Raw genomic sequence first — 24,334 nt, 5'->3', positions numbered from 1 at the left:
TGTCTTTTTCAATCTACAACTCTGTAATAGGTATATTTGTATGAATTAGGAGAAGAGAAAGAGAATAAGAGTAAGTGGAACATGGGAAGGATATAAGAGGTGGAAATGTGTAGGACTGGTATGAAATATCTTCTGGAATTTGTGTTCTTAGTGCACAGTGTGCTAACATTGAGGCTCCATAAGAACAGCACAAAATCAAGTCAAACATATGAAGTTTTGGAACTTGCTTAAAATGCACTTCCTGTTTACTTAGCTAATATTATATTCTTCTTGGGTATTTGATGGCATTGAGGAATAGATAGCTGTAATTATAGTTTTTCTTAATTATAATAAAATGTAAATTACGTAGTAAACTTCTCACTCACAATGATATCATGGATGATAGAGTATTTTTTTAAACTTCTCAAATACAAATAGGATTAATAACTATAATACTTATTTGTCTCCTGTTGTCTAGTATTGAAATTTAAAATGTTAAAGTTCAAAGCATTTTTCATTAGACAGAAAAGGGGAGATGATGTGGGAAGTGTCTGTGTATGCTGTGAATATGTTTATTATATTTGTCTAATAATGATGCTGATTTTACCAGTAGCCAAGCAAAACAGAGGTAGGTGGGAACTCCAAACAAAGAAACAGAGAAAGAAGATGGAGTCAGAGAGAGGCCACATAACTGGCAGATGAGTAAGATGACAGTTCATTACTGATAAAGTATGGCTAGGTGACAATACACAGATTAGTAGAAATTGGTTAACATAAATGTGAAAGCTAGTTATTAATATTCAGGAGTCACAAGCCATAAAATTATAATTAATATTAAGACTTTGAGTGAATATTTTATAAGTGACTGTGGGATAAGGCAGGATTCAAAAAAATGTCCAGCTACAAAACATTTGCCACTAACCTAAATATTTGCATTTGGTAAAGCATAAATGAACTTGTATATATTTGTATGTATTCCCTAAGAGATACAAATGGTTATTATGTGTGTATACTGTAAAGACAAAGTGTGAAACATCCCCCCGATATAACTATATTTTGGCATTTCTTGCTCATATCATGATGGAAAAATCTACAAAGACAGCTGAAGCAGGCTCAGGGAAACTCATGAAGTTTCCTACAACCTACAACTGTGAAGACTCCAGGGGACGAAACTAGGCCATCAAAATGTAGGAAACAGTTTTGGATCTGGGGCTACCTGAGGGACCACTGGCAGTTAGACCAGAATGGAATCTTGGTACATGAACCAGCTGGTTGGAGACCATTCTTTATGGTGAGATGCCATTCTCAGTAACAGTAGGATCATGATATTATCCAGGTATATCAGTTATCTTGTTGAAGATTACTCCACAAGGTGGGATCCCATGCTCAGTCTTAAGGCATGTTAGAGGGACCTAGCCCTCTCCCAACCTAGTGTGCCAGATTTTGTTGTCTCTTCCTTCTAGCCTTTAACATGAGGAGACATGGACTGGGAGTGGGGGGTTGGGGTAGGCAGGGTTTGTGAGACAATGGGTGGGAGGGAGAACTGTGGTTGGAATATAAAACGAAAAAAAATAACTGAATTTCAGTTGGCAGTTTGGTTTCACAAAACTAATATGCAGGCTAACATGAGATGTCAGATTTACATTCTGCCTACCCAGTAAGTCTCCACAATTTACAAAACTATAGTTATAATGGAACACAGTGATTTTCATCACAAACGTAAAAAATAAAATGTAAAATAAAAATAATCTGGAGAGATGGTGAAGTCCTGGGTGAATATGTTCCTCCCCAGCAGGATGATGTCAAGGGATCCAATACCTCAGACACAAAGTATTTGAAAACACTCAAGCATCTGTGTCTTGGTGAGATGAAAATTACTTGTACCGCCAGAAGATTCTGTGTTGAAATTACATGTTGAACATCACAAACAAGAGAAAGAAAATTAAAAAATTATACGTAGAAAGACTGTTCACTTACTGGAGCAACATGTACTCAAATTACAAAATTTTATATCACCTATTATTCAAAAGATGTTAAATACTACTCTAATGTTAGCAGAGAATTGTCTTAAATATTCAAAGAAATTCCAAAATTAATGTTTTTTCAACTATATAATTATGCAAAAAGCAAATGCTTTTCACATTACCATTCTTATAAAATGTAACTGTAAACAACCAGATACAGAATATATAATCTGATAGAAATACTTTAAAGAAAATACGACATTGTACTTAATATTCCACTGGAAATATGATATACTGCATGTGTGTGATGTATGAAAGTTTTCACAGAAGAAAAGAATGTAGGACTAAATTTGGGGAATGACAAGCTGACTGGTTGTAAGACTCACTGTTTGCTCTTTGGAAAATTAAATATATTAAGTGAAAATAAACCATAAAATTCTGCATTCAAATATTGAATATATAAGAATTTGTAATACATAGAAAATCCTCAGACTTGCCATTTCACTAGTAACCAAGCCAGACATGGCAATAACCTCAAAGAAACACTCAAAGGACTAGTATTGAAAATACATTTAAGTTCTTGAATATACTTAGAAATGCATTTACTATGAATAGTCTTTGTTGAAGGTTAGTAAAATTAAACATAATTGTATAAGGGAGGAAGACTACAGAAAGGAAAGGACTTAAGAGAAAGAAAAAGAGAAAACACAGACAGATAGAGGAGAGAGGCTGGAAAAACACAGAGATAGAGTTAGTAATTAAAGGGGTAACTGAGAAATGACTTAGAGGTATTAATGTATGACCAGAATCTAGAGAATGGAGTTCACTAAGAAATGTATGATATATTTCATAAAAGAAAACACTTGAAAGTCTCTCATACCCAGGAAATATGAAGGATGTTCTCTTAAGCTGTGTACTTATGTTACAAATAACACAACAGTTTATCATACTTTACATTCATAGCTAACTCTTCTGAAACAGTAGAGATTGGTAATAAAAACAACATGTTAATTCATACTACAATTCCTGAATTAAATCAACAGCAAGGTCTTATTAAAGGTATTTGACTTATGCATACTTGGGAAACCATATTTCCATTTAAACTATTGTACTGACAGGCTTGTGGCTACAGATTCAAATTCTAGTCTTTTGCTATTTCCTCTTTATTGTGCTTATAAGGAATATAGAGCCTTTCAGAAATAGTCACCAAGAGTCTTAGGCAGGTGAGGTTAAATCCTGACTTTCATTTTATCACAGGACACTCAATACTTGGTCCTGAGATCTTCATGTGTTAGTATTTGGCATTGTGGTATTCCTCACATGGTGTTTATATGGACTATATTGGTTTGGGTCTGTGTCACAGTGGAGGAAGTACCCATTCAATGCCTGAGTTTGAAACAAGCATGTACATCAGCATGAGACCATGTCTCTGGATCACAAAAGCAAGAAAAAGAAGGAATGGCAAATGGTTTTATGATATATACATGTAAACAGTAAAATAGTTCATGTGATTAGTAGCACCTGACATAAGATTTAGAAAGTGCCGAAGTTCTAGATGAGAAGTCTTGACATTATTTTAAAATCTAATGTTCATAAGACATTGTTGAGTGCCCATCAAGTACCCAGGTGTTACTATTTTGTCCTCATGATATGTGACAATAAAACTTAAGAAATCCAGTATTTATGTAAATATATAGAAAATAACAACAAAAGCATGCCATTTCAATCTTATTTCCTGTATTCCTAACATTTACTCAATGTCACATGTACACACATACAGAGAGAGAGAGAGAGAGAGAGAGAGAGAGAGAGACAGAGAGACAGAGAGACAGAGAGACAGAGAGACAGAGAGAGAGTCAGAGAGAAATTCACAAAATAATTTGAAGTAAGCTTGAGGATCAAAAATAACATTGACTGTCACTAAGCAAGTCTTACAAATATATATATTACAAATTCATCTTTATTGAAATAGTTAAAGGACACTTTTTGAAGTTTTTCAAGCAATTATGGCACAAAGAGATAAATATCTCCTTGGTGCACTCTGATGCATGAAGATCCTCATTGTTTTCATAGGCTTCTATCCTTCTCCATGTGACTGGAATCATCCAATTTCCTGAGAATCAAAGAAGTACAGATAAAAAAGAGAGATACCTGGTATAATAATAAACTGAAATAGGCATGCTGGTAGTTTTTTGAGCTATAAAGTAAACTTAGATAGTCAGAAATATTTCTTTTATTCCAGGTATGCGCAGAATGTTAGAGATAATGTAAGTCATGATAAAAGCTAGCAATATGTAACTTCAAATCAAATGATAAATTCTCTCAATTTATTAAACTTAGCAGAAAGCTACTGGTGAATGATGAATGCTAACTTAGCAAGCATTTCTACTTGACAATAACAACGATATACTTTTTAGTTCCGAGTATACATAATCACCACATTTTGTACAAAGTGTCGGTTAGTTTTACACATATTTGTATATTTTCAAAAATAATTTTTATAACAAGTTGCATTTATCTTGAATTGTAGTACAGCAGGCATTGTATTTCAGCACGAAGCAGAAAGCATAAGTTCAAATAATGAAATGCAGTATTCATGTGTGAAATCGCAAACTCCGTCAAAGAAGTACACATGTGCATACATTAATATGTACATATATATGTACAAAATATATAAATATACATATACACATACATAAACATGTATACACATGAAAGTAACTGAAAAGAATCAAAGTATATTCAGAGATATATTGTGAAAATTGCACATTTTATACCATGAAGGAGTATCAGAATAATATCTCTTGGTTGCCAGTTAAAGTTGTTTGGTTTGCTTCTTGGCCAATAGCATCCCTGTGTCCCCCCACTGGAGCTTCACAGATCTTTTCCAAAGGACAGGTATACTTCCACATATGATGATGTGAACCTTTTTCTGAAGTCCCTGATTAATTATGTATCATAGAACAGAAACCCTTCCATTGGTTAGTTAGAAGACTCATGGAGACTAAATGCTTCTGATATAGCTGAAGGTTAATTGTGACACAAGTTATAAAAGGACCCAGAGACTGATATTAGGGTTCAAGCATTAAGCTGAAGGTCAGAAACGCAAAGTAGCCCTCCACTTTCTCTCAATTCAAGCTCAGACTGAAAGGGCTGATCCACACACAAACTCTTCACCAAGTTATCAAGCCAAGTGTGACTGGGGAATGAATGCCTCATACTGGACACTGAACAACCTATTTTTATTATTTAATCCCCCCTAATTCTGGTATTAAAGGCATGTGACCTATTACTCTTTTAGACAGATTCAGTCTCATGTATCCCTTGGTGGTCTTGAACTCACAGAGATCCATCTATCTCTTAATCATGAGTCCTAGTACTACAGGTGTGTACCACCACATCCTAGCTTCTGACTTCCTGGATTAAAAGTGTATGTCTGACTTATATACTTTTAGCTGACTTCGGTTTCTGAATTCCCAGGCATGCCTTAATAAATCATAAATTATAGATAATAAGCATGTATGGATTTTATATATGGATCATGGGAGTGTCAGCCTACAATCCCAGGGACAGTGACTCTGGGAAACAAGGAGGTTCCAAAGAGAGAAGCAAGATACCCCAGAGAAAGCCGGGCGGTGGTGGCGCTCGCCTTTAATCCCAGCACTCGGAAGGCAGAGGCAGGCAGATCTCTGTGAGTTCCAGGCTGGGCTGGACCGATAGCCTCCAAAACAATACAGAGAAACCCTGTCTTGAAAAAACCAAAAAAAATAAAAAATAAAGACACCCCAGAGAAGTGGAATGAGGCAAGATCTCCTGAGTACTTTGGGAACATCGGGTGAAACGAGATGGAACCAAGAAACACAGAGGGTGATAAGAGGAGGGGAGAAAAAGGCATGGAGGAGCAGGAAAGTTGAGTCGAGGTAAGAATAGAGGTGAGGAGGATGACAGATAACATAATAGATTGAGTCATTATAGGCTTGAGGAGTGAGCTTACTCTAGTGAGATCTTCAGAGATCTACAAGGATAACACCAACTGGCAAACTAAGCAACAGTGGAGAGACTACATTAATTGCCCCTCCTTGATGCTAAGATTGATGATTACCTTATATGTCATCCTGGAAACTTCATCCAGGGATTGATGGAAGCAGAGACAGATACCCACAGCTAAACACTGAACTGAACTCCTGGAACCTAGTGAGAGAGATGGAGGAATGATGAGCAAAAGGGTCAAGACCATGATGATGAAACCCACAAAGACAGCTGAATGGATAAGGGGGATCTCTTGAATTCCAGACTGATGGATAAGAGACCAACAGGAGACTGATCCAGACTCCATGAATGTAGTGCCAGGGAGGAGGCCACAGAAATCACTGTAGCCTTGGGTATTAGATCAGCATTCACCATGGTTTATGAATGATCTTGGGGAGCCCATTCCAAATAGAGGGATCCTTTCTCAGCCTGGACATATGGGGATGGGCCTGGGTTCTGCCCAAGATCAAATGACAGACTTTAGAGATCCCCCAAGTAGGGTCTCACCCTCCCTGGGGAATGATGTGGGCGTTGGGGGATTGGTAGAGGGATAAGGGAGGAGGGCTGGGAGAGGAAGCTGGGACTGACATGTAAAACATTCACATTTCTAATGTAAATAAAAACATATGTTGAGAAGGAAAAAAAACTTTCACACTCTCATGAGTTACATACCCTAAAATAGAAAATAGTTGTCAGTCTTCAGTTACAGTGTTACTGTAATCCTAAGTAATAGGGAAGTGACTACATAGTTAGGAAGGTAATGATTAACTTCTTAAGATGAAAGTTACAGGCCACACTGAAAAAAAATGGCCAAGAACCTTAAACTGGAATGGTTACAGAAATAATAAAAAACAACTAATCTCATTTTGATAGAGGAATATAGAATTACATTGAGTCCAAATGATATATTGATTAACCTATATGTATTAATAATCACCAATGAAGAATTAATCAGTCCTGTTTAAATCTCATCCTTCAGTTTGTCACAGTGAAATTATTAGGGACAGCACACTCAACACATGGCTCTATGTGCCTCATATATTATACTTTTTTACTGTTATTATTAGTATGTATTACATGCTACTTACTGCCCATCATTTTCTTAAACCCATGTATTCTTGAAATATTATAAATACTATTTCTTACAAATAGAGATTAGTGGAGATATATGACTATTAATTAGGCTAAGCAGGGTTTATTACAAACACACGCAACTATGTAAAACAAAAATTATTATGAACATGGTTATAGCTTTGAAAGAGGAAGAAGAATACTTAGGAAAAGTTGAAGAGATGGAGACATAGAATTTATGTAAATATAGTATTCTATGCAATTCAAACAAATTTAAAATTAAATACTAGTATAATTTATAAACTAAGGCTTAAGCAGAAGAAAGAGGAAGGTGAGATAGCATATTGGGGAAATATCATCAATATTCATACAAATATATGACACCAGTTTACTATTAAATACTAATTCCAAAAAAAATAATTTTGCTGGGCGGTGGTGGCACACACCTTTAATCCCAGCACTAGAGAGGCAGAGGCAGGCGGATCTCTGTGAGTTTGAGGTCAGGCTGGACTGACAGCCTCCAAAACAATACTAGAAACCCTGTCTTGTAAAACCAAAAAAAAAAAAGAATTTTAAAATTCAACTAATAAAGTCATGAATACGTGCAGAATTTCTAAATATTAAATGGAAGTATACAAAGTATCCTAAGTTACTCTGTATTATCCTTAGTTTTAAAAATACAAGAGAAACTTTTTTTAATTCTCAGAGAAATTATTGCAGAAAACCAGCAGTAGATCTCTCTAAATCTTACATAATTTTCTTAAAGCAAGAAGCACAAACTACGTTTAAAAAGAAATAATGAGACTTACCCACAATGCCTAGATTTTAAAATTACAGCCAGAATATATGTTATTATATCATGACAATTCAGTTACATTTTACACAAATAATAGTAATGGATTCAAAGCAGAAAGCATCTTAACCTACAACACCATTATTTAGGTGTAGGTCTGTGTAACAGTGAAAGAAGCACCTGCTCAGTGTGTGAGTCTGAGAGAAACATGAACATCAACATCAGAAAATTCCTCAGGAACAGAAAATGTTGGAATAATAAATGATTTCATATTATTTTTGCTAAAGAGTAAAATAGTTCATGTGATTAGTAACACCTACATAAGGCTTATAAAGTCCCAAAGTTTTATATAAAAAGTCTTAACGTCACTATAAAACTAATAATCATAAGACATTGAGTGAATTACCATACATCTTCTCATATTTTACTCCTTTATTCTCATTTTCTAAGCGATTCCAAAATTAGAAAACTTCAAAAATTCTAGTATCAATGACAATAAAAACAAAAGCAGAACATTTTACTCATATTTCCTGTTTTCACCACAGTTATGGCAAAATAACATGTACACATGCTCCTACATGCACACACACACACACACACCCAAACACACACAAAGAGAAATGCATACAATAATACTCATAATTGTTGTGCAACAGTCCTTGTACAGTATATGGACATATTATCTTCAATGATCTATAAAGAGCTCAGATCTATAGCTAGGCATGAAGGTATTAGACTAGAGAGCCAGCGTTTGAGGACACTTGGATGAAAAGTGAGCCACATGCTGTGGAAACAGGACTTTAGAAAAAGAGGTAACAAGTCATGACACATGTGATTGAACTTAGATAAAACATATGTATTACTTTAAGTTGTAAGAACAATCTAGTAATAAGCCTAAGCTAACAACTGAGCATTTATAATTAATATTAAGTTTCTGTGTGTTTATACCTGGTCAGTGGTCCCAAGGAAAAACTCTGTCTACAAATGTTGCCCAAACATCTAGCACCTACATCCACATAAAATCTGATATAGGTTAAAACCAGGCACTAAACATATAAAAACGGAGTCCTATATGGCTTCCTAATCTCATGTATCCCATGCTGTTTGTAGTACAGAGACATGTCTCCTATCCACTTTGGGCTTCAGTCACCATTGCGAGTCTCACCAGCACACAATGAGATAGGCTACCTAGCTGCTTCCCATAGTGTTTCACAAAGCCCTGTGTGAAAGACATATCTGCCAAAAACAATGCATTAGCACCATGCAGTAAACTGAGCAATGACAGTGTTTGAGATAAAAACTTATGATTAATCTCATCAAATAATAAAACAATACAATAAACATGCTGTCTATACTGGGCAGCCAAGTTATAAAGGAAAGTGCCTGCAGAACTTGCCAATAAACAGGGTAGTTCTTCAGGGTTTCTGCTTTACAGAAGAAGGCAAAAGATGAACTTGTCCACAACTAGACAGAATAGATCTTCAAATTTCCTGCCTCTTTAAAAAGTCTTCCAGGCACTATTGCCTATAGACTGAAAATGGATGCCTCAACATTACAGAGAAATTTTGTGTGACTGTCCAGGTAGTGAGACATCACTGTCAATTCTAGGGTTTATATATTATCTTTCTGGTGTCTTTGATGGAGTTGAAGACAGATATTATAATTATGGTTTTCACTAATTATGATAAAAGAAACATTACAAATAAAACTTTAGACTACAGAAGTTAGGATAGATAATAGGGTGTTTTTTTTAATTTTGCCAAATGTGAAATAAGTAAATACTATTTACAGTTCTCGCTTGGCAACAGTTTTGTGATATGTAGAGGAATGTCCTTTTGTATGCTTTGAATGTACCGGTTGGTGAATAAAGTTGTTTTTGCCAATGGGCTGGCAGGATGCAGCCGGGTAGGGAGTACAGGTTGCCCTACCAGACTAGGAGAATGCTTGGAAGAGTAATTCAGAAAGGTGACAGAGGAAGATGTCATGTAGCTTCTGAGGACACAACATCATGGCAATCACGTGTAAACAAAGACCATGTGGTGATACACAGATTAGTAGAAATCGGTTAATAAAGTGAGAGCTAGTCAATAACAAATATATATATATAGCCTGAAATAATTCTTTCATTCCTGGTGAAACATGGGATCCTGGCATGATGGAACCCGCCTATGAAACTAACACTAAAGTTTAAAATTTGGCAAGTAGAACATGGCTTTAATCCCAGTCTCAGGACATTCAGGGCTACAGAAGTTGGTAAAGTGCAGTGGAGGCTACAGATAGCAACACTGCCTTGAGAAAAACAAAATAAAGAGGTAAATGAAAACAAAGAAACAAACAGATTATAACACTGACACAATTTATCATTCCAATAGACTGGACACTGTCTCAATTTCTAACACTCAGCAGAGAAGCTGGTCATTAATAATTTATGTGATGACATAAAGAAAACATTTTTACTTGTCAGTATTATTGATAACCTTTTATATCTCAAACAGCTAATGCTAAGTTGGATACACATAATCAGGTAATTATAAGAAGTGTGGGTTAGTTATGTACACATCTGCATATATTTGAAAAACAATTTGATTTGGAAGTGTTATTTATTTTGACATTTACTAGATCAGACATGGAATTGTAAGAGGAAGCAGAAAGAAGCATGAGAAAATAAAAATACAGCACTCACGTATGAAATACTTAACTACATCAAAGCTGAATAATATACTCACACACACACACACACATACACACACACATTCATGTGCCCAAATTATAATGCTTGTATTACAAATAAAAATGTTACATTTAAGGCCTGATGAGGGCAATATCCATTTGCATATATTATCTCACAGTATGATGATTAAGAAACAAACTCAGGTATTCATTTCAGAATGTAATGAATTTCAGAATACATTTCAGATTATACGTATATACTCTCAACTTTTATTCAAGAACTCATCAGAAAAATCATCCACCATGATCAAGTATGCTTCATCCCAGGAATGCAGGTATGGTTCAACATTAGAAAATCTTTCAATGTAATCACCATATAAACAAACTGCAAAAGAAAAACCACATGATCATCTCACTAGATGCTGAAAAAGCCTTTGACAAAATTCAGCACCCCTTCATGATAAAGGTCCTAGAGAGAGATCAGGGATAACAGGAACTTACCTGAACTTGATAAAAGCAATATACAGTAAACCAATGGCTAACATCAAACTATATGGAGAGAAACTCAACGCCATTCTTCTCAAATCAGGAAGAAGACAAGGCTGTCCACTCTCTCCATATCTCTTCAATATTGTACTTGAAGTTCTACCAAGAGCAATAAGACAAAAAAGGAGATCTAGGGGGATACAAATAGTTGAAAAGAAGTCAAGCTTTCACTGTTTGCAGATGATATGGTAGTTTACATACGTGATCTGAAAAACTATGCAAGGGAACACCTAGAGCTGATAAACACCTTCAGCAAAGTGGCAGGATACAAGGTTAACTAAAAAAATCAGTAGCCGTATTATATTCAGATGATGAAGTGGCTGAGAAAGAAATCAGAGAAACATTACCCTTTACAATAGCCAAAAACAGTATCAGATATCTGGGGATAATGTTAACCAAAGAAGTGAAAGAACTGTATATCAAGAAGTTTGAATCTTTAAAGAAAGAATTCAAAGAGGATACCTGAAAATGGAAAGATCTCCCATTCTCTGGGATTGGTAGGATCAATATAATAAAAATGGCAATCTTGCCAAAAGCAGTCTACAGATTCAATGTAATCCCTATCAAAATTCTAGCACAATTCCTCACAGACCTTGAAAGAACAATAATAAACTATATATGGAAAACCAAAAGGCACAGGGTAGCCAAACCATCCCTATGCAATAAAGGGACTTCAGGAGGCATCACCATACATGACTTCAAGCTCTATTATAGAGCTATAGTCCTGAAAACAGCTTAGTAATGGCACAAATATAGACAGGTAGACCAATGGAACCGAAATGAAAACCCTGATTTTAACCCGCACACCTAGGAACACTTGATTTTTGACAAAGAAGCTAAAATTATACAATGGAAAAAAGAAAGCATCTTCAACAAATGGTGCTGGCATAACTAGGTATTGGCATGCAGAAGACTGCAGATAGAACCATGCCTCTTGCCTTGCACAAAACTTATGTTGGATCAAAGATCTCAACATAAATCCAACCACACTGAAACTCTTCCAAGAGAAAGTGGGATATACTCTTCAATGAGTTCATACAGGAGACTGCTTCCTGAACATAACACCAGTAGTACAGACACTGAGATCAACAATTGACAAATGGGACCTCCTGAAACTAAGAAGCTTCTGTAAGGCAAAGGACATTGTCAACAAGACAAAAAGGCAGTCCACTGAATGGGAAAAGATATTCCCTAACACCACTAACCCCACATCTCCCGACAGCACCCATTTACTTCAAAGATGATTGCAGGCATTGAGGAACCTCCATATGGAGCTTCTTTTTTCTTCATTGGAAAATGTAGTCACTTGGCCAAGAATCAGCCCTCTATTCAATTGCTGACATTATACTGTCCAAACTGAGACAGCAGAATGCAAAGGATTGCGACTGAAAAAATTTGGCAAGAAAAGATAGGACAGTCTTTCAAATTTTCATGCTTCTCTAAAATGGCTGTTGGCAAATTTCAATGCCTGAAAGTTATCAAGGAATCTATGGTGACTGTCTAGGCAGCCAAGTGTTTCTGTCATAGGATAATATGTGAAGTGACTTAGTTCCACTTCCTCAGGAAACATTATATTCTTTTCATGTCTTAGATGGGGGTGAACACTCCGTAGTTATAGTTACAATAACAATTGTAGAAAGAAAATTAGGTACAAATCTCTGCATTCTTCAGGAGATGAGAGATGTAGTAATTTCTTTATTTATACAAATTCAAATAGACTTAATATTGTAAATGTAGTTCTGACTTAAAAAAAGTTTATTTGTATATAATTATTACATTAAAGATAAAACCTTCCTTTTAAATTAAATAAAATGTGGGAATATGGATTATTGCTTTATATGGTGTGATAATAAGTCACCATTACTGGTTTAATGAAGAATCTGATACATTTTTTTGGAGAAATAAGTCTATGAAGTTGCTGGGAAGAAGAACTGGTGGTATTATGGTGAGGAAAGGTACCAAGCCATGGGGGAAAGCAGTGAGTTAATTTAAAATATAAGAGTTGGCTCATTAAATGCTTGAGTAATTGCATGAGCCTTTATAATTAATAATAAGACTTTGGGTGAATATTTGGGAATTTGCTGGAAGGACAGAAAAATCTGCCTACAACAGGATAGAGTGTATTCTAGTGACTGACAATAGTGAAGTGGTTCTGTCAGAGTTATTTCACTGCTAGTCGACCAAAATTAATTAACCATATATCTGTCAGGAATTTAAACACACAAAAGTAATATCAGACCCAACATGGGATGTCAACTGACATGGATATATGTCTTGCAGTACGATGTTCACACATGTGTGGTAAAAAAATCTTTAGAGTGTTGATAATGGTAAACATATGGGAACACAGGAATGCTCTAAAAATAAACCATAATATATAACTTAAAAAGATCATGGAGGGAGATGAAGTCCGGAGTGAATGTGTTTCCTGCTCATCTGAATTTTGATGTCAAGGAACACAAAACCACAAACCAAAATAATTTGTAAAGGCCTCAAGAACTAAGGCTCAGTGAGATGCCAATGACTTACAAAAGCAGAAGTTTCTGTGTTGAGAGTGTAGGTACAACATCATCAACAACAGAAAGAAAATGAAAATAATATCATATAGAAAGACAGCACAATCAACGGAGCAGCATATTTTCAAGTCACAAAAGTGTAGATCATTTAAAGTCACGATTTTGTAGAATACCACTGAAAAGTTAGCAGGGAAATATATTAAATATTCAAGTAAATTAAAAAAAATCATTTCTGCAAAACAGTTAATGTGCAAGAAATAAAAACTTTTAACATTTTCATTCTTAGTAAAATATAAGTGAATACAATCTGAGACAGACTACACCAATTTTACATGCATACCATAGAGGAGATAGGGCATTGTACTTAGATTGCCACTGGAAATATGCTATGCTGTATTCTTTCATTGTGTGGAAGCTTCTACGACGGGTAAGAATGTCAATATTTATCCCTAGTATATGAATGGACTTTGGGAACCCACTCCACATAGTGGTTTACTGTCTCTGCCAAGACACACTGGGGAGGGCCTAGGTCCTACTGTAAATGATATTACACCCTTTGAAGATCCCCCATCTAAGAATCACCCTCCCTGGGCAACAAAAAGGGGATGGGATAGGGGGTTGGTGGAGGTAGGGGAGGAGGGATGGGTGAGGGAACTGGGATTGAAATGTAAAACAAACTTGTTTCTAATTTAAATAAAAATAAATTAAATGATATAATAGAAAACAATGTCAATATAAATGATTGCCACTACAAATAGGCAATTGTAAGACATGCTTTTTGTCCTTTATAAAATTAAGACACAATGAAGGAAAACAAGTCATAATAGTATTGAATTTAAGCATTAAGTATATAAGAATTCTTAGAACATAGCAAGAATTCATACCTGCTATTTCACTCCAAACAAATACAAACATTTCACCAAACTAAAACACATAAAGGACTAGTATTGAAATTACACTTAAGTTCTCGAGCATTCTTATAATTGCATTTGCTGTGTGTCATTTCTATTGAAGTTCAGTAAAGTTATTATGTGGTAAGATGGGGAAAATCATTAAGTAAATATCAGTTCCAACGTATCACATATTCTTAACATGTCCTGTGAAAATTAATATGGACAGCAATATGGGATATACAAATACCCCATGTACAGAACAGGAGGTTTGGAATTCCGGAAAGGCCCATGAATATTCATAGATAACACTTTCTTTGAACTTTCTGTGTGACTAGATTGCCTCATATAAATCATGCTTATCTGTAGTTTTCGGGTAAGGATGAACACCAGGGACAGAATCTTCTGAGGGGATGGGGAGCATGTGGGAGGGGGAGGAAGGGAGAAGAAGCTGGGAGAAAGATGGGTTGAAGACAAGGGGTGAGGAAGACATGGGGAAACAGGAAATTTGAGTTGGGAGAAGAATTGAGGAGGGCAGGATATGAGATACCATAATAGAGTAAGTCTTTATAGGTTTGAGAAGCAGTTTTTGTACCAAGATTCTAAAGTGATATTCATGAATAATAAATAAACTAAATCACAGGTACATGACTTCTTGTTTTGACATTTTTATCGCCACAACTTTCTGATATATCTAGCCTCTCCTAAGCATTCCTGTATCACAGCATTTTAATACTTACAGACACAATAAAGCAAAGTCTTTCTAGTTTCTCCATCCCCTTTCCAATCAGCTTAACCACATTACAATCATCATGAAACTGTACAAAGTATATGGGGGAGGTATTATCAAAGAACCTGGAAAGAAAATTCATTTAGACATTGGGTTAAAGTTGTTTCCATATTTAAGTGTGTTATTTTTCTATCTCTGTAAACATTTGTTTTAAAATAACTTTTTATAATTCTTATACTGAAACAACTAAATGCTGTGGGAAGCCCTTCTGCTTCCTGCAAATATGTGTTGATTTTAATGGTTGATTAATAAATCTGATTTGACCAATGAACAGAGAGAATAGAGCCAGGTGGAATTTCCAAACACAATTAAGAAGAAAAAGAATGTACAGTTGGGGATATGGCATGTAGTCTATGGGGAAGCAAGGTGTGAGGTAATAAGCCACTAGCCTTGTGGTAATATACAAACTAATAGAAATTGATTAATTTAATTATGAGAGGTAGCGGTAATATGTCTGATTCACTAAACAAACAATTATAATTACTGAGACTCTCAGTGTTTTTTCTGGAAACTGGAAACCAGGAGAGTAACCATATATATATATATATATCAAGAGGACAGTTAAATCCACATAACATTATTTAAAAACCTTAAAAGGGTACTGAATTTACAGAAACGTACTTACACTGGGTATACTAGTCCCATAGCCTCCTACTTGCCATGGCACAAATATGCCAAAGCATCCATGCTTGAGCACAGCATGGTAGAATCCCAGAGCTATACATATAGGTATCTCCAAACCACAGAGCTGGGTGGGTGAGTATAGCTCTGAGAGATGGCAGTAACATACACCATAATTTTGGAAAGCCAAACAGATTGGAGACACTAGCCAAAGCCTTTAGTGCTTTAGTACTAGCCAAGCCTGATTACCACTTTAAAACCAGGTCAATCAAAAAAGAATAAAGATACACAGTAAAAACCAATTCACATATAAAGGCCTCTTGACAGGTAACAGTATGTTTGACAAATGTAGGTGGGTTTGGGAGAGAGACAATATGAAATAGACAGACTCATAGATTAAAAAATCATTTAATGAAAATAAACTGAAATCCTTCATGGGCAAATAGAGTAAAATAATATAAAAAGCAATATAAAGATGGAAGATACTCATAGATTCTGGATTATGTATATTATTGTGGATTTTTTGGGATATTTTGACTTAAAGAGGTAACTGCAGAGATACATTTAATGTGTGGGGACTGCTAATCAAAATCAATATAAAAGTACCTTGACTTCAAATTTTGCATCTGTGGGTACGTTGTTTTGATAGAGTGGTTCTACATTTGTTTCCACAGAAGATGAAAAACTGGATTCCTCCCAGTCTAATATTGTTTGATTAAACAAGACCCTGAAAGGATGGTCCAGGTGGTCCAACATCCACAAACTTGACAATATCATCGAAGATTGACAAATTAATGTCAGTGAGTAAATGCACCTTCTACCATGATTGATGACAGGACCTGCAACTGGAAGACAAGTGTTAGAAGAGGATATCTGTCTCCATAACATTGTACTTTGAAGTACACACATATATACATATGAATATAGATTTCAGGAAAGACAGAGAAAGAAAGGAGTTAGGGAGGGAAAGAAGAGAAAGCAAGAGAAAGAAATAGAGATACAGAGAGAGGACAGAGATGGAGAAATTTATACACTGAGTTATTTAAGAAAGAGGTAATTGAGAAAATATTTAGATGTCTCAACGCTTTATGTTACTCTGAGAATTTAGTGAATTTTTGCTAAGAAATGTAGGAGTAAAGGAAATAATGTGAAAATTTCTTCATTCCCACGGAATATAAACTATATTCTCCTGAGGAGTAAACTCACTTTACAACCAAATATACAGTTTATCTACCTTTATCTTCAACTTGGGCTCTTCCCAAACAGCTGAGTATGATAATACAAACAACATATTACATATAGTACTTGTTAATAAATTCAACAACAAGGTCTTGTTAATGTTATTGCCTCCTGCTTACATTGGATACCATATTCCATTTAGACTAACGGTTAGACAGGTTTGTTGTTACTGGGTCCAAGTGTAGTCTTAGTGCAATGCTTGCAATTTTTTTTTGTACTTCTAAGGGACATACACCCTCTGGTAAATAATCACCAATGGGGTGTTCAGAGGTTTGTAAAAATCCTGTTTTCCATTTAATCATAGAATACTATATAGTACCAGGATACTCAAAACCTAGTCTTTAGCACCTCATATATTTCAAATACTTATTATGGTGTGGCATTTTCAGACAGACAGAAACACACACACACACACACACACACACACACACACAGACAGAGAGAGAAAGAGAGAGAGAGAGAGAGAGAGAGAGAGAGAGAGAGACAGAAAGTATACTCATATATAAAGTATTATTTAAGTTGAGGACAAAAAAGGAAATTGAGTATCATTTATCACATGTCTCACAGATACGTGAAAGATATAATAGAATATTTCTATAGATTTCAGGAAAATATATGTAACTTTATAAAACATTTTTCTTAACTCAGAGTACACACACAATTTGGATTATATATATATATATATTTATATATATAACTCTATATACTACAAATTCATCTCTATTGAATTATTTAAATAACTATTTTTTGGTTTATATTCAAAGAAACAATTGCTGCAGAAAAGATAAATAACTCCTTGTTGCACTCTGCTTAGGGTTTTCACTCCTATCCTGTTGCATTTTACTGAAAAATTCCAAATTCCTGAAGATCTTGGCTGTACAGTAAAAAAGTAGGAGACAGTATACGATAATTAACTTAAAATGATGTTTATCAAGAAGAGGAATATGGTAGTTTATTAGCTTTACAATAACTAAAGACCTAATTTTATATAGCCAAGATATATAGTCAGAAATAATTATTTCATGGCAGGTGAAGCCAAGAATGCTAGAAATGATGTAACTCATCTAAAACATTAACAGTAAAATGATTATTCCTCTTCAAAAGCCTCACTATCCTTGCAGAGTGGGTAGGGATGGGTTGGGAGATTGGAGGGTGGGTTGGATGTGTGTGTGGTGGGTTTTGTAGGTGGGTGGAGGAATTGGAGGATGGACTAACAAGTTGTTGGGGTATTTTATATGTAAAATAAAATTGTTTCTAAAAGAAATAAAATAATAAAAATTAAATAAAATTTAAAGCTGGTTTAGTCAGGTCTGGCACATGTCTTTAATCCCAGCACCTCAGGAAACAGAGACAGGCATATCTCTGAGTTTGAGGCCAATCAGGATTCCAGAGCAAATTACAGTGAAGGCCAGCCTAAACAGTAAAATCCTGTCTTGAGAAACAAACAAAAGAAATAATGACACAAAGCCACCCAATCAAAAAAGAAAGTACACTTACACTATAATATATCATGCCAAGACAGAAGATGAGAACTCTCAACTTTCCAACCTTAGAGAAAATTGACAGATAATTGTTAGATGCTATAGAAATAAGCCATTTTCACTTGACATTAGCATTGACAGGCCATAGAATTCTTAATGGTCAATGCTATAAGCAGGTATACATAATTACCACATTATGTAAAAAGTGTCAGTTAGTTATTTGCATATTTATATGTATTCAAAAAACTAATATTAATATGAAGTGCTTATTTGACTTTTATTAGAGAAAAATATATTGTATTAGTAAGTGGGAAGTAATATAAAAATAATATAAAAATATATACAAATAACTCAACTATGTTATTGTATACTACATCAAATAAACACATATGTGCATATATACATGTGTTTATATATATATACATATATATACAAACACATAAATATTCAGACATATGTAAACATATACACATAAAAAACTGATATGGATTGAAGTGTATTTGGAAAGATATTGTGAAAATTGAAAAACTTATTTAATAAAGGGGCATCAGATTCATCTCTCTTGGGTTCCAGTAATGAGTTAATTGATTTGTTTTTGGCGAAGAGCTTTCCTATAGTCTCAAAATGGATCTTCATGGATCATTTCCAAATGGTAGTCTATGGGACCCCTAACAGTGGAACCAGTATTTCTCCCTAGGGGTACTATTTCATCTCAGATACACGGAGAGGGGCCAACGTCCTCCCCCAATGATGTGACGAACTTTTATGATGCCCCGTAGAAGATCTCACTATTGTTGAGGAACATGTGGGAGTGGGTTAGGGAGTTGGTAGGAGGCTTAAACTTTGTGATCTGTTTGTGTACCTACTCTATGTGTGGTGTTTTGACATATTTAAAATATAATTATAATGTTTTACTGTATATGTTATCATATCATGTATAAATTGTATAATATAATATATGATTAAAATATATAAATATAATTTTACATAGTTGAATTATAATCTATAGTATATTTCTACCTATTGCTGAGCCCTATAAATTGTGCATGGATTAACAAATATATGTTTTTTCAAGCCCCCTTCCTAATAGGCCCAACTGAAATTTGCTATGTCATATTACCTTCAAAATAAAGAAATAAATTATGAATACTTCATTTTGGGAAAAGATAATCTTCAATATATTTAAATTCTCACCAAATTTACTGACAGTTGCAAATATCCTTCATGGTTTTATTCTAAGACGTTGTTTATATTTATAAAATATCTATTAACATTTTATATATGTATTTTTTTAAGAATCCACAGAATTACAAATAGAAATCCTATCCAACTTATAATATCATTTTTAAATATGAAACTAATATTATTATTCTGTGCTTAGTAAGCACTGAGTTCATTTAGTGCATTTTTATGTCCATCAATATGGCATCATCTATTATAACATGAGTGGTCACTCATACCAACCATTCCTGAAAAACAGTCCAAATTGTCACCCTTATTTAATTCAATAAATAAATTGTCTACTCTAATAAAATTTTCCCTAATTAGTCCTGTCCCCACTCGTATTGTGCTACATATAATACCAGAATTATTGATTTACTTACTGCTGTTGGAAGTTCCTGAACCAATATACTCACATACCAATCAAATTAGTGCTTTGATGCATATGTTTGTTAAAAGTAATTGATTGATAATAGCTTTCATCCTTGTAAAGAAATATGCCACTGGCCATTAGCTGGCCATGTATAATCAGAGAACTTCCTGTTACCACACATGCCACATGTTCTGGAAATGTATAATGATGCCTGTTTTTTTTTAATATGAATACTATAAAATGTACCCTAGGTTTTTTACATTCCAAATGACCTTTTTATGACTGAAATGTCTAGCTGTCCAAAGTATAGCCATAAATAAAATAATGAATATAAATCAGTGACTACATTGTTAAATGTTCAATAGATCATTGTATCCTTCTTCCTACCTAAGTATGGTATGGTCCTCTGTGTTCCTCGAGTTTTACAATCTATTTTCTGAATACTAGATATAAATGCCAGGAAATAGAGACCAGCCTGGGCATTCTTCAGCCATCCATACTCATAAAATTCAATGCAAGGGGTGTGAGGACTGTAAAGAAAACTCATATATAGTCTGTCTGTGACTCACTGTGAAGTTTACATTAAAAAAATGAAAGTATGGTATGTATCTACAAAATTATATGTATATAAATGTAGATAGATACATAGATAGATATAATGATTTCCTGTGTGAAACTGTGTGTATTCATAAGGTATCATGTAAAGGTGTAACAAATTTTAGTTTTACATGATTTAATTTCATGATATAGACAAGACAACCATCCAGTTGCAAGTGAGCTCTATCCTTTCTAAATAGCCTTCATAATGTTAGAAATATTTTATAAGTTTTTCATGAATAACACACATTAGTGTAAACAGCAGTATGCCTTGGATTCTAAAACTTAAAATACTGAAAATGTCAATGTGAATTAAATTTTAATAGAAATTATTTACTACTTGTTAGGATATCACGTCTAAAAAGGTATCATTTGTGCCTATTTGTTGACAGGGTCCCCTTTTCAGATGATACCCTGTTAATGCACCATGTATTTAGCATGTTTGCTTTTGTCCAAGAAACATTGCAGCTCAATAATTTTTCATTCCTCACATTGAGGTCCTTTTTCCTTTTTCTGCTTATGTAATACTCTGTATTTTATGTGGTGTGAGAAGTGTCTGTTGTAGAAATATATTGACATTTTACCTCGGGTTAAAACATATACATATGAGGAAATAAAGGCAATGCTATAGCCAGTTTTACATACAAAAATATAGATAAGAAAATATCAATATATGTTTTACATTGTGTTCACAATTTGAGTGATATAGCAGATTAAAGGGATGAGAAGACACATTACATTTCAAATTTAAATTTTGAGTCACCTAGTGTCTGCTATCCTGATAATTTTTCCTTCAATACTACAGAACTTTGAGCTCAAGAATCTGGTTTGTGTATTCCTGCTATGCATGTACTTTGAGAAATATATCCCATGACTTGACACTCGAAAAGAAAGATTGTTCTTTTAGACAGTAGTGGAGTGCAGGGTGTTATGCCAAAGGTTTGAAATCATTTTCAAGATGAATCCTTGACAGGAACTAATATTGCCTATCATAGAACAGTGGGATTAACCTTGCATAAGGGTAGTTTGTGTGCACCTCCCCTGCTAGATTAATCTGCTTGAATGCAGTTCATTTGCAATATATTTTTGATCATGCAAGAGGTTCCTATCTGTCTATATCCTTCACATTCACTTTACAGATATTTCTGCTTCTAATTACAGTCACTCAAAGGCTTCATGAATATAACCACAATGTAATAACAATTTCCATAATGGCTCTCCCAGGTGAGAAGAAACAGCAGTACTCTGTCAGATACTAAATCCTCAAGTGAATTATTTTCATTGCAGGCACTGCAGAAATTCAAGTGCAAAAAACAGTTGTCACATTTTAAATGAATATAAGTCGTTCAATAAGCAGGATTCTCCTTGCCATACAGGTGACAAGATCAGTTTAATCAAAGGCGTACTACAAGGAATTAAACAGTCCCTGAATTTCCCTTATTATGCATTCTGTTTTCTGCAAATATCAGGAACAGTTTGTTGCCTTTTTGTCAGGGAATATAGACAGTGGGTTTTTTTAAGCTCCAGAACAATTGAGTTTTGGAATAAAGCCAGAATCTGGCTGATAATACTCTGCTATTCTGACAACCTTTTACCTCTCCTTGACTCTCTGTGTGCAATAAAGGGGACCTGTGCCAATAAGAAGAGTGATATCAATCCCACCAATTGAAAACAAATTCTTAGGAAAGCTTGGAAATCTCCGTTAGAGCTGCTGATTCATTTCTCCCTCCTAACTAAACGTGTGCTGCAGCAGAAACAACGATTCAGAAAACGGATGGCATGAAATAATATAATTTATCCTAGACCGTGAATACAATTTAAGAAAAGAGAAAAACATGCAGCGGTGAGGAAATGTAAACATATATTCAGCTGCTTGGGCCTCTATCCAGGCTGTCTACATGAAATCGTCTCTTTCTGCCACTGATGGCTGCTTGTGATTCTGGGCTGCCAATTACAGCTGGCTACTAACGTTTCCTGTTTTCAAGTCAGATTCCTCAAATACACTTATTTGGGGATCTGACACTTAAAAATCACACTGTCCCAGGGGGGATATGTAAGTATTCTCCCAACCATAGCCATTAATACTTAATTCTCCAAGGGCACATACGAACAATAGGAGCGCTATTTTTGCCGAGTACTGAGGTAAAACGAAATCTTCTGGCACACACTGCAGGATCCAAGACTGAGCCAGAAATCACGGATATTAAGGCTGAAGCTGTGGCTTCAGAGTTAGAGAACCCCAGCAATCACCTACCTTTTCCTGGGTGTTAATTTCCCCTGCCTCCTGCTGGTCTCTTGGGCAGTTTCCCTTCTCTGGTGTTGTTTACAGCCAGGCTTTGGCTAATTCCAGGTAAGAGCTGGACTTTCGCCAGGAGACTGCCTGGAAAAACTCCTCCAGTACTGACGTTTTGTTGGATGTGTCTGTCTCTGATTGGAGGAGCGCATGCATTTAGAGATGCTTTAAGAACAAATCAGGAGAGAGATCTCAAACCCAGGAATGGAAACAAATGACGACATTTCTTAGAGATCTCCATGAGAGCTGATTCATCTCTCTCTCTCTTCCTCCTGCCTGTTTGTGTGAACGAAACAGGGAAATTGATTTGGGAAGACAGGATGTAATATAGTTCACCTTTGGCTCTGCAGCTAACTGGCAGTACACAGCACTGTCTAATGGTGGCTTGTTGCTGAGCAAATTTCCAGCTACATTTGTGGGGATGCTACCTATTTGCCAGACAGTCTCCAGTCCTGTCAGGATTTTCATAATACTGACACTAGGCTGTGTAGTGTGTCTGGCTGCATACTCTTTGTGATATCATTTTTCTCCTTTTCTATTTATTTTTCATGTACTTAAATTATAGTTGTACCTCTCTCATACACACACGTGTGTGTGTGTGTGTGTGTGTGTGTGTGTGTATGTGTGTGTGTGTGTGTGTATCAGAGTGCTAAAAAATCTGCTTGGATTGAAGAAAAAGGGCTTTTTGCACTCTATCTGCTAATTTGACCTAACTGAAACACAGTTTCTCAAATTACCATCATGAAAAGAGATAAATTAACATTCACTTATTTTAGAAAGCTGAATTTTAAATATGATTGCCTCTCAAGAATGTCTTTCTCAGTTGTATAGCCTATTAGGTTATTGATCAGTTACATTTGCAAGTTTCCCACATTTTTCTTCACATTTACTTCATGTTCGTGAAGTATTTTAAGTTATTAGATGAATATTTTATTTTGAAGTATGTACACATTCCCCAACAAGAGAATTCCTCTCCAGTTTCCATTATCACTTTTATGTTTGAAACTTTTGTTCTTTTGTTATCGTTAATAACAACTGATTTTATTTAATGCAGTTGTATGTGCATCCATCTACCAGACCATGAATTTTCCTGCATGGCAAGCAATTTAAAAAAATACAACTATCTTCCTCATTATCTCAGTAAACCAAAAGCCACTCTATTAATTTTTAGGCTTCATTAGTTCTGTTCCTATTTGTAAGGGCTTTTAAGGCTAGACATAATATTAAAATTTGCATATATTTCCTGTTGTTGGAAATTCCT

The 24,334-nt window shown here is 34.9% G+C and overlaps 1 long non-coding RNA gene across 2 annotated transcripts; it reads right to left on the bottom strand.

The window, feature by feature from the left end:
* Nucleotides 1-3,885: 3,885 nt before the first annotated feature.
* On the bottom strand, nucleotides 3,886-23,380 carry LOC106022587. 2 transcript variants are annotated; one of them, XR_001197535.3, is made up of 6 exons: nucleotides 23,035-23,380; nucleotides 18,606-18,656; nucleotides 16,476-16,714; nucleotides 15,199-15,313; nucleotides 6,046-6,134; nucleotides 3,886-4,056 (listed from the first exon to the last, which is right to left on the bottom strand). It is a non-coding gene; the product is annotated as an uncharacterized LOC106022587 (long non-coding RNA). The 2 variants fall into 2 exon arrangements; XR_001197536.3 differs by lacking the exon at nucleotides 15,199-15,313 and having other exon boundaries at nucleotides 23,035-23,351.
* Between the last annotated feature and the right edge of the window lie 954 nt (nucleotides 23,381-24,334).

This window comes from Mesocricetus auratus, unplaced genomic scaffold (genome assembly GCF_017639785.1).
Source record: "Mesocricetus auratus isolate SY011 unplaced genomic scaffold, BCM_Maur_2.0 Super-Scaffold_100030, whole genome shotgun sequence".
NCBI lineage: Eukaryota > Metazoa > Chordata > Mammalia > Rodentia > Cricetidae > Mesocricetus > Mesocricetus auratus.
The sequence above is the reverse complement of the archived record's forward strand: the minus strand, read 5'-3'. Positions and strand labels throughout refer to the sequence as shown.